We start from the raw sequence: 11,300 nt of genomic DNA on the forward strand, positions 1-11,300 counted from the left end.
GTGACGAGGAAGACATAGAAGACTTTGACCAGGACTCAGATGCATTTGAAGAACCTTACAAGGAAGTGGAGGAATTCACAGAAGAGCACAAGGGAGTAGAACTTACAGAACCACCAGAAACACCTTCCCCAAGGCCATTACCACCCAATACAAGCTTCAAGTGGGTACAATCCTTAACTTTTTAACTTTACTTTTTCACTTGAATACGGTTTGCTTGAAACAGATGGCCAGCTTAGAGCTCTCTGCGGCTTTAAGAGTAAGAGGGAAATGGCTCGTGCTCAGAGCTGGTGCACAAGGTTCAATAAGGTTCCACGCTTCAACTTGAAGTGCACGGATTGGTATCAAGCTCAATTGAATGGATCTCAGAAAACGATTGGTCACTATGGTGAGAATCTACTTTCTAAACCGCCCGGATGGAAAAATATAGACCAAGACAGAGGCGGATTTAAAAACAAGGCTTGGGATCATGGATTCTATTCTGACATTCGTCACCCCGGGAGCCCGAGACCCTGTTTGAAGCTGCTCAGAAGCTTCACATGCCTAGTTTGGGACCCCGGAGGCTATTGGCATTCCAAGCATTGGTGGAGATTTCTAGATGAATTTAAGCATAAGCCGCCATAACAGGAAGCTCCTCCAATGTCCAACTTAAGGTTTTTAAGTAAAAGTGCTGGGTGGGAGACAATCCACCATGGTATGATCGTTCCTTTTGCAATTTTAATTTTATTTATTTAGTTTTGTTTGTTTTTGAATTCTATTTTACTTCATTGAACCTGGAATCATGCATAGCATTCACATTAATCATTGCATTCTGCATTTTTCATGCGTAAAAAAAAAAAGGGGTGCGCGACGCGACCGCATCACCCATGCGATCGCGTCAAATGGCGAACTACACTTCCCACGCGACCGCGTCATCCACGCGGCCGCGTGACCTGGAGATCGGCGTAAACATCCAACATCCAGAAAGTTAGGCTGGAATCGTGCGGCCACTGTGCGTTTCGCACAAATGGCCCACGCGATCGCGTCACCCACGCGATCGCGTCCCTCCCACAATACCAATCCCACGTGACCGCGTCAGCGACGCGATCGCGTTAGCGACGTGACCGCGTCCCATGGATTGCACGAACACCCCAAAAGAGACAGAGAGTTGCGCTGAAACGATGCCGGATTCGTGCGTTTAGCACAAATTCCAGCGACGCGATCGCATGCCCCATTCGATCGCGTCATTTACTCTTTTTGCCCTCCGGGCGATCGCGTCATCCACGCGATCGCGTCAACCACCTTTTTCGCTCCAGCCACGCGACCGTGTGCCCCACGCGGCCGCGTGGATTCAAATTATAACCCCCAGGTCACGCGAAACCCTATTCTCGCGCCCCCCCTGAACCCCACCCCCTTCCTTCTCTCCTCCTCCAAACCACAACCACCACCTAGCCACCACCGCGCCACCACCCAGACACCGCCGACCACCCAGACGCCGCCGCCACCCACCCCCTCCCTCCTTCCCCCTTCTTTCTTTCTCTTTCTTCTTTCTCCCTCCTTGGTATGCGAAATTGTTACTCTGAGGTTGTAAAATTTGTTGCTCGTTCTTTCCCTGGCAATGGCGCCAATAACTGGTGCACAATACCATGGTCCAAACATAACTTCACAACTTCGCACAACTAACCAGCAAGTGCACTGGGTCGTCCAAGTAATAAAACCTTACGTGAGTAAGGGTCGATCCCACGGAGATTGTTGGTATGAAGCAAGCTATGGTCATCTTGTAAATCTCAGTCAGGCGGATATCAAATAGTTATGGAGTTTTCGAATAATAATAATAATAAATAACCAGAAAATAAAGATAGAAATACTTATGTAATTCATTGGTGAGAATTTCAGATAAGCGTATAGAGATGCTTTCGTTCCTCTGAACCTCTGCTTTCCTACTGTCTTCATCCAATCCTTCCTACTCCTTTCCATGGCAAGCTTTGTGTAAGGGCATCACCGTTGTCAATGGCTACATCCCATCCTCTCTGTGAAAATGGTCCGATGCGATGTCACTGCATGGCTAATCATCTGGAGGTTCTCGATCATACTGGAATAGGATTTACTATCCTTTTGCGCCTGTCACTACGCCCAGCACTCGCGAGTTTGAAGTTTGTCACAGCCATCCCTTCCCAGATCCTACTCGGAATACCACAGACAAGGTTTAGACTTTCCGGATCTCAGGAATGGCCATCCATGGGTTCTAACTTATACCACGAAGATTCTGATTAAGAGATCCAAGATATGTTCATTCAATCTAAGGTAGAATGGAAGTGGTTGTCAGGCACGCATTCGTAGGGAATGATGATGATTGTCACGTTCATCACATTCAGGTTGAAGTGCGAATGAATATTTTAGAAGCGGAATAAGTTGAATTGAATAGAAAAATAGTAGTACTTTGCATTAATTCATGAGGAACAACAGAGCTCCACTCCTTAATCTATGGAGTGTAGAAACTCTACCGTTGTAAATACATAAGTAAAAGGTTCAGGCATGGCCGAATGGCCAGCCCCCATGATCTAAGAACTAGACGTCCCAAGATGTCTAATACAATAGTAAAAAGTCCTATTTATACTAAACTAGTTACTAGGGTTTACAGAAGTAAGTAATTGATGCATAAATCCACTTCCGCGGCCCACTTGGTGTGTGCTTGAGCTGAGCTTGAAGTTTAAACGTGGAGAGGTCATTCTTGGAGTTGAACGCCGGTTTGTAACGTGTTTCTGGCGTTCAACTCTGGTTCGTGACGTGTTTCTGGCGTTTAACTCTAGACTGCAGCGTAGAACTGGCGTTCAACGCCCTTTTGCGTCATCTAAACTCGGCCAAAGTATGAACTATTATATATTGCTGGAAAGCCCTGGATGTCTACTTTCCAACGCAATTGAAAGAGCGCCATTTTAAGTTCTGTAGCTCCAGAAAATCCACTTTAAGTGCAGGGAGGTCAGAATCCAACAGCATCAGCAATCCTTCTTCTACCTCTGAATCTGATTTTTGCTCAAGTCTCTCAATTTCAGCAAGAAAATAACTGAAATCACAGAAAAACACACAAACTCATAGTAAAGTCCAGAAATGTGAATTTAATATAAAAACTAATAAAAACATCCCTAAAAGTAACTAGATCCTACTAAAAACATACTAAAAATAATGCAAAAAAGCGTATAAATTATCCGCTCATCACAACACCAAACTTAAATTGTTGCTTGTCCCCAAGCAACTGAAAATCAAATAGGATAAAAAGAAGAGAATATACTATAAATTCCAAACTATCAATGAAACATAGCTCAAATCAGATGAGCGGGACTTGTAGCTTTTTGCCTCTTGAATAGTTTTGGCATCTCACTTTATCCATTGAGGTTCAGAATGATTGGCAGCTATAGGAACTCAGAGTTCAGATAGTGTTATTAATTCTCCTAGTTCAGTATGTTGATTCTTGAACACAGTTACTTTATGAGTCTTGGCCGTGGCCCTAAGCACTTTGTTTTCCAGTATTACCACCGGATACATATATGCCACAGACACATAACTGGGTGAACCTTTTCAGATTGTGACTCAGCTTTGCTAAAGTCCCCAATTAGAGGTGTCCAGGGTTCTTAAGCACACTCTTTTTTGCTTTGGACCTTGACTTTAACCGCTCAGTCTCAAGTTTTCACTTGACACCTTCACGCCACAAGCACATGGTTAGGGACAGCTTGGTTTAGCCGCTTAGGCCAGGATTTTTTTCCTTTAGGCCCTCCTATCCACCGATGCTCAAAGCCTTGGGATCCTTTTTATTTACCCTTGCCTTTTGGTTTTAAGGGTTATTGGCTTTTTGCTCTTGCCTTTTGGTTTTAAGAGCTTGTGGCTTTTTCTGCTTGCTTTTTCTCTTTTTTTTCGCTATTTTTTTCTATTTTTTTTCTGCAAGCTTTTGTATTCACTGCTTTTTCTTGCTTCAAGAATCATTTTTATGATTTTTCAGATTATCAAATAACATGTCTCCTTGTCATCATTCTTTCAAGAGCCAACATATTTAACATTCTTAAACAACAACTTCAAAAGACATATGCACTGTTCAAGCATTCATTCAGAAAATAAGAAGCATTGTCACCACATCAATATAATTAAACTAAGTTCAAGGATAAATTTGAAACTCATGTACTTTTTGTTCTTTTGAATTAAAAACATTTTTCATTTAAGAGAGGTGATGGATTCATAGGACATTCATAACTTTAAGACAAAGTTACTAAATACTAATGATCATGTAATAAGACACAAACATGGATAAGCACTTTAACATAAAGAAAACGAAAAACAGAAAATTTAAGAACAAGGAATGAGTCCACCTTAGTGATGGTGGCATTTTCTTCTTGAGGAACCAATGATGTCCTTAAGCTCTTCTATGTCTCTTCCTTGTATTTGTTGCTCCTCCCTCATTGTTCTTGATGTTCCACCCTTAGTTGCTCCCAAATAATTGTGTGGAGGAAAATGTATCCCCTGAGGTATCTCAGGGATCTCTTGATTTGCAGTCAAATGTTCTACCACTGAGCTATAGACCCTTGAGATGAATCTCTCCATCTCGTATGACTCGGAGGTGGAAGCTTTTGTCTTCCCTTTCCCTTTTCTAGAGGATTCTCCGGTCTTAGGTGCCATCAATGGTAATGGAAAAACAAGAAGCTTTATGCTTTTACCACACCAAACTTAGAATATTGCTCGCCCTCGAGCAAAAGAAGAAAGAATAGAAGAAGAAGAAGAAGAGATAGAGGTGAGTTGATGGTTTGAATTTGAGTGGGTGGGTGTAGGTGGGTTGTATGATGGTTTTAGGGGAGTAATGGATGTGAGTGGTGAATGGAAAACAGAAGGGATGACTGTGAATGGAGAGAGAGGGTGATATAGGATTATGAAGAGGTAAGGTGAGTGGAGGTATGTGGGGATCCTGTGGGGTCCACAGATCCTGAGGTGTCAAGGATTTACATCCCTGCACCAATTAGGCATGTACAATGCCTTTGCATGCAATTCTGGCGTTTAAACGCCGAACTGATGCTTGTTCTGGGCGTTCAACACCCAGATGCAGCATGTTTCTGGCGTTGAACGCCAGTTCTATGCTTGTTTCTGGCATTCAGCGCCAGATCCATGCTCTGTTCTGGCGTTGAACGCCAGCCAGATGCTCCTTACTGGCGTTTAAACGCCAGTAAGCCCTTCCTCCAGGGTGTGATTTTTCTTCTGCTGTTTTTGATTCTATTTTTGATTTTTTTTATTTATTTTGTGACTCCACATGATCATGAACGTAATAAAACATGAAAGAACAATAAAAATAAAAATAAAATTAGATAAATAAAAATTGAAACAAGCGCTTCTTTAATGTCAATAGCTTGACAGTGGGCTCTCATGGAGCCACACAGGTGATCAGGTCAATTTTATAGACTCCCAACACCAAACTTAGAGTTTGGATATGGGAGTTCAACACCAAACTTGGAGTTTGGCTGAGGCCTCCCAACACCAAACTTAGAGTTTGATTGTGGGGCTCTGTGTGACTCTGTTTTGAGAGAAGCTTACTGTGCCTCTTTTCCATGTTTACAGAAGGATGTCCTTGAGTTTTAAACACAAGGGAGTCCTCATTCAATTGAAGGACTAGTTCACCTCTGTCAACATCAATCACAGCTCTTGCTGTGGCTAGGGGTGGCAAACGGGCCTAAACCCGCCGGGCCGGTCCGCGTAACCCGCCAAAAAAGGCGGGCTGGGTTGGGAAATTAGGACCGCCAAATAGCAAAAGCCTGCCTAACCCGCACCGCTTAAACCGTGGGTTTTGGCGGGCTTTGGCGGGGCGGAGTGGGCTTCCCCGCCGGGCTTAGTATTTTTTTTATCAAGGGGTATTTTTACAATTTTTTTTGCCAAAACCCAACTTTTCCCAACCCAACTTACAAGAGAATGAAGATGAAAATTGAGTGTTTTGGATTATGTTTATTTTGTTTTAGAGACTATTTATAATTATGTTTTGGATTATGTTTATTTTGCTTTGGGAACAATATTTATAATTATGTTTTGGATGAAAACTTGGTTTATAATTATGTTTATTAGATATTTATAATTACAAAGACTTCAATGTTTGTGAATATAAAAATTATAATTTGTTTATACTTTTAGAAATTATAATAGTTAAAAATAAAAAATAGAAGAGATTTTTTTATACTTTTATATATATTATTTAATAATTAAAAGTAAAAAAAAAAAGATATTTGGCGGGCTTAGCCCGCCGGCCCGCCAGCCCGCCGTTAGGCGAGGCGGGCTGGGATTTTGGGACCGCCTCACTAAGCGGGGCGGGACGGGCCAACCCGCCAAAGGGCGGGCTTCTGGCGGGGCGGGGCGGGGCGGGGTGGGGCGGGCTTCCCTGCTTGCCACCCCTAGCTGTGGCTAGGAAGGGTCTTCCAAGAATGATGGATTCATCCTCCTCCTTCCCAGTATCTAGGATTATGAAATCAGCAGGGATGTAAAGGTCTTCAACCTTTACTAACATGTCCTCTACTAGTCTATAAGCCTGTTTTCTTGAGTTGTCTGCCATCTCTAGTGAGATTCTGGCAGCTTGCACCTCAAAGATTCCCAGTTTCTCCATTACAGAGAGGAGCATGAGGTTTATCCCTAACCCAAGGTCACACAGAGCCTTCTCAAAGGTCATGGTGCCTATGGTACAAGGTATTAAGAACTTTTCAGGATCCTGTTTCTTCTGAGGTAATCTCAGTTGATCCAATGCATTTAGTTCATTGGTGAACAGGGGAGGTTCATCTCCCCAAGTCTCATTACCAAATAGATTGGCATTCAGCTTCATGATTGCACCAAGGAACTTGGCAACTTGCTCTTCAGTAACATCTTCATTCTCTTTAGAAGAAGAATACTCATCAGAGCTCATGAATGGCATAAGGAGGTTCAATGGAATCTCTATGGTCTCTAGATAAGCCCCAGAGTCCTTTGGTTCCTCAGAGGGAAACTCCTTATTGATCATTGGACGTCCCAGGGGGTCTTCCTCCTTGGTATTCACGTCCTCCCCTTCCTCTCTAGGTTCGGCCGTGTTGACTATGTCAATGGCCTTACACTCTCCTTTTGGATTTTCTTCTGTATTGCTTGGGAGAGCACTAGGAGGGGTTTCAGTGATTTTCTTACTCAACTGTCCCACTTGTGCCTCCAAATTTCTAATGGAGGACCTTGTTTCATTCATGAAACTCACAGTGGCCTTAGATAAATCAGAGACTAAGTTTGCTAAATTAGAGGTATTTTGTTCAGAGTTCTCTGTCTGTTGCTGAGTGGATGATGGAAAAGGCTTGCTATTGCTAAACCTGTTTCTTCCACCATTATTAAAGCCTTGTTGAGGCTTTTGTTGATCCTTCTATGAGAGATTTGGGTGATTTCTCAATGAGGGATTATAGATGTTTCCATATGGTTCACCCATGTAATTCACCTCTGCTATTGCAGGGTTTTCAGGATCATAAGTTTCTTCTTCAGCAGATGCCTCTTGAGTACTGTTGGATGCAGCTTGCATTCCATTCAGACTCTGAGAAATCATATTGACTTGCTGAGTCAATATTTTATTTTGAGCCAATATGACATTCAGAGTATCAATTTCAAGAACTCCCTTCTTCTGAGGTGTCCCATTACTCACAGGATTCCTCTCAGAAGTGTACATGAACTGGTTATTAGCAACCATGTCAATGAGTTCTTGAGCTTCTGCAGGCGTTTTCTTTAGGTGAATGGATCCACCTGCAGAAGTATCCAATGACATCTTAGCTAATTCAGACAAACCATCGTAGAATATATCCAAGATGGTCCATTCTGAAAGCATGTCAGAAGGACACTTTTTGGTCAGTTGCTTGTATCTCTCCCAAGCTTCATAGAGGGATTCACCTTCTTTCTGTCTGAAGGTTTGAACATCCACTTTAAGCTTACTCAGCTTTTGAGGAGGAAAGAACTTGGCTAAGAAAGCCGTGACCAGCTTATCCCAAGAGTTCAGGCTATCTTTGGGTTGAGAGTCCAACCACACTCTAGCTCTGTCTCTTACAGCAAACGGGAAAAGCATGAGCCCGTAGACTTCAGGATCTACTTCATTAGTCTTAACAGTATCACAGATCTGCAAGAATTCAGTTAAGAACTGAAAAGGATCTTCAGATGGAACTATGGAAGTCCATGAAACTTGCAGTTTTGTTGCATCAGAGAAACTAATTGAGGTTTCAACTCAAAATTGTTTGCTCCAATGGTAGGGATGGAGATGCTTCTTCCATGTAAATTGGAATTAGGTGCAGTAAAGTCACCAAGCATCCTCCTTACATTATTATTATTTTCGGCTGCCATCTCCTCTTCCTGTTCGAAAATTTCTGTAAAGTTATCTCTGGATTGTTGTATTTTAGCTTCTCTTAGTTTCCTCTTCAGAGTCCTTTCAGGTTCAGAGTCTGCTTCAACAAGAATGTTCTTGTCCTTGCTCCTGCTCATATGAAAGAGAAGGGAACAGAAAAATAATAATAGGGATCTTTTTTACCACGGTATAGAGGTTCCCTTGTTGTGAGTAGAAGAAAAGAAGAGTAGAAGAGAAAAGAAAGGAGAATCCAAACAGAAGGGTGAGGAGAGCAGAGATATGAGATGAAGAGAAGTGTTAGTAGATGAATAAATAAATAGAAGAAGATGAGGGAGAGGGAATTTCGAAAATTAATTTTGAAAAAGTGTTAATGATTTTCGAAAATTAAGATAAAATTAAAATTAAAATTAAAAATTGAAACAATTAATTAATTAAAAAGAATTTTTAAAAAAGAGGGAGGTATTTTCGAAAATTAGAGAGGGATAGTTAGTTAGGTAGTTTTGAAAAAGATAAGAAACAAACAAAAAGTCAATTAGTTAGTTGAGATAGATTTGAAAATCAATTTTGAAAAGATAAGAAGATAAGAAGTTAGAAAAGATATTTTAAAATCAAATATTTTTGAAAAAGATATGTTTTGTAAAGATATGATAGAAAGATATGATTAAAATTAGTTTTGAAAAAATTTGATTTTTAAAATCACAATTAATGACTTGATTCACAAGAAATCACAAGATATGATTCTAGAACTTAAAGTTTGAATCTTTCTTAACAAGTAAGTAACAAACTTGAAATTTTTGAATCAAAACATTAATTGTTGATGATATTTTCGAAAATATGATATAAAATTAAGAAAAATATTTTTGAAAAATATTTTTAGAATTTTCGAAAATAAATAAGAAAAATGAAAAAGATATGATTTTTGAAAAAGATTTTGAAAAAGATAAGATTTTTAAATTGAAAATTTGATTTGACTCATAAGAAACAACTAAATTTTTAAAAAGTTTTGAAAAATTCAATCCAAATTTTCGAAATTTTAAGAGAGAAAAAGGGAAAGATATATTTTTTTTTATTTTTTGAATTTTTAATGATGAAAGAGAAAAACATGAAAAAGACTCAATGCATGAAAATTTTGGATCAAAACATGTGATGCATGCAAGAACACTATGAATGTCAAGATGAACACCAAGAACTTATTTTTGAAAAATTTTCAAGAAAAGAAAACATGCAAGACACCAAACTTAGAAATTTTTCATGTATAGACACTATGAATGCAATAATGCATATGAAAAACAAGAAAAGACACAAAACAAGAAAATATGAAGATCAAACAAGAAGACTGGCCAAGAACAACTTGAAGATCATGAAGAATACTATGAATGCATGAATTTTCGAAAAATGCATAAATTTTTAGAAAAAATGCAATTGACACCAAACTTGAAATTGATTCAAGACTCAAACAAGAAACACAAAATATTTTTTGATTTTATGATTTTATGATTTTTTTTATTTTTTTTTCGAAAATTAATGTGAAAAAGAAAAATAAGGATTCCAAAATTTTCAATATGAATTCTAGGAATCTTGCACTCTTAGTCTAAAGCTCCAATCTGAGGGTTAGACATGGCTTAATAGCCAGCCAAGCTTTAAAAGATACAAATCAGGCATACAACAGCTGAAACTTCATCCAACTTCATATACTTATAAGTGGAAGCCTCGGTCTAAAAGAATTAGACATGGCTTTACAGCCAGCCAGGCTTCTACATGCTTCATGAAACACTAGAATTCATTCTTAAACATTCTGAAGAAAAATATATTTTATTTTTTTTGAAAATATTTATTTTTTTTCGAATATTAATTGGAAAAAAACGAAAAAGAAGAAAATATTTTTGAAAAATTTTTTTGAAAACTTTTTGAAAATAAAATAAGAAGAAAATTACCCAATTTAAGCAACACGATGAACCGTCAGTTGTCCAAACTCGAACAATCCCCGGCAACGGCGCCAAAAACTTGGTATGCGAAATTGTTACTCTGAGATTGTAAAATTTGTTGTTCGTTCTTTCCCTGGCAATGGCGCCAATAACTGGTGCACAATACCATGGTCCAAACATAACTTCACAACTTCACACAACTAACCAGCAAGTGCACTGGGTCGTCCAAGTAATAAAACCTTACGTGAGTAAGGGTCGATCCCACGGAGATTGTTGGTATGAAGCAAGTTATGGTCATCTTGTAAATCTCAGTCAGGCGGATATCAAATGGTTATGGAGTTTTCGAATAATAACAATAAATAACCAGAAAATAAAGATAGAAATACTTATGTAATTCATTGGTGAGAATTTCAGATAAGCGTATAGAGATGCTTTCGTTCATCTGAACCTCTGCTTTCCTGCTGTCTTCATCCAATCCTTCCTACTCCTTTCCATGGCAAGCTTTGTGTAAGGGCATCACCGTTGTCAATGGCTACATCCCATCCTCTCTGTGAAAATGGTATGATGTGCTGTCACTGCATGGCTAATCATCTGGAGGTTCTCGATCATACTGGAATAGGATTTACTATCCTTTTGCGTTTGTCACTACGCCCAGCACTCGCGAGTTTGAAGTTCGTCACAGCCATCCCTTCCCAGATCCTACTCGGAATACCACAGACAAGGTTTAGACTTTCCAGATCTCAGGAATGGCCATCCATGGGTTCTAACTTATACCACGAAGATTCTGATTAAGAGATCCAAGAGATGTTCATTCAATCTAAGGTAGAACGGAAGTGGTTGTCAGGCACGCGTTCGTAGGGAATGATGATGATTGTCACGTTCATCACATTCAGGTTGAAGTGCGAATGAATATCTTAGAAGCGGAATAAGTTGAATTGAATAGAAAAACAGTAGTACTTTGCATTAATTCATGAGGAACAGCAGAGCTCCACACCTTAATATATGGAGTGTAGAAACTCTACCGTTGTAAATACATAAGTAAAAGGTTC

General features: G+C 39.7%; 1 non-coding gene across 1 annotated transcript; it reads left to right on the forward strand.

Annotated features, from left to right (window-relative positions):
- The first annotated feature begins 7,813 nt into the window (after positions 1-7,813).
- LOC148546191 (small nucleolar RNA R71) lies at positions 7,814-7,921 on the forward strand. Its single transcript, XR_015901208.1, has one exon. It is a non-coding gene; the product is annotated as a small nucleolar RNA R71 (small nucleolar RNA).
- Positions 7,922-11,300: the final 3,379 nt, after the last annotated feature.

The sequence above is a fragment of the Arachis ipaensis genome, chromosome B9 (genome assembly GCF_059453495.1).
Source record: "Arachis ipaensis isolate K30076 ecotype BB chromosome B9, ASM5945349v1, whole genome shotgun sequence".
In the NCBI taxonomy this organism is placed as follows: Eukaryota; Viridiplantae; Streptophyta; class Magnoliopsida; order Fabales; family Fabaceae; genus Arachis; species Arachis ipaensis.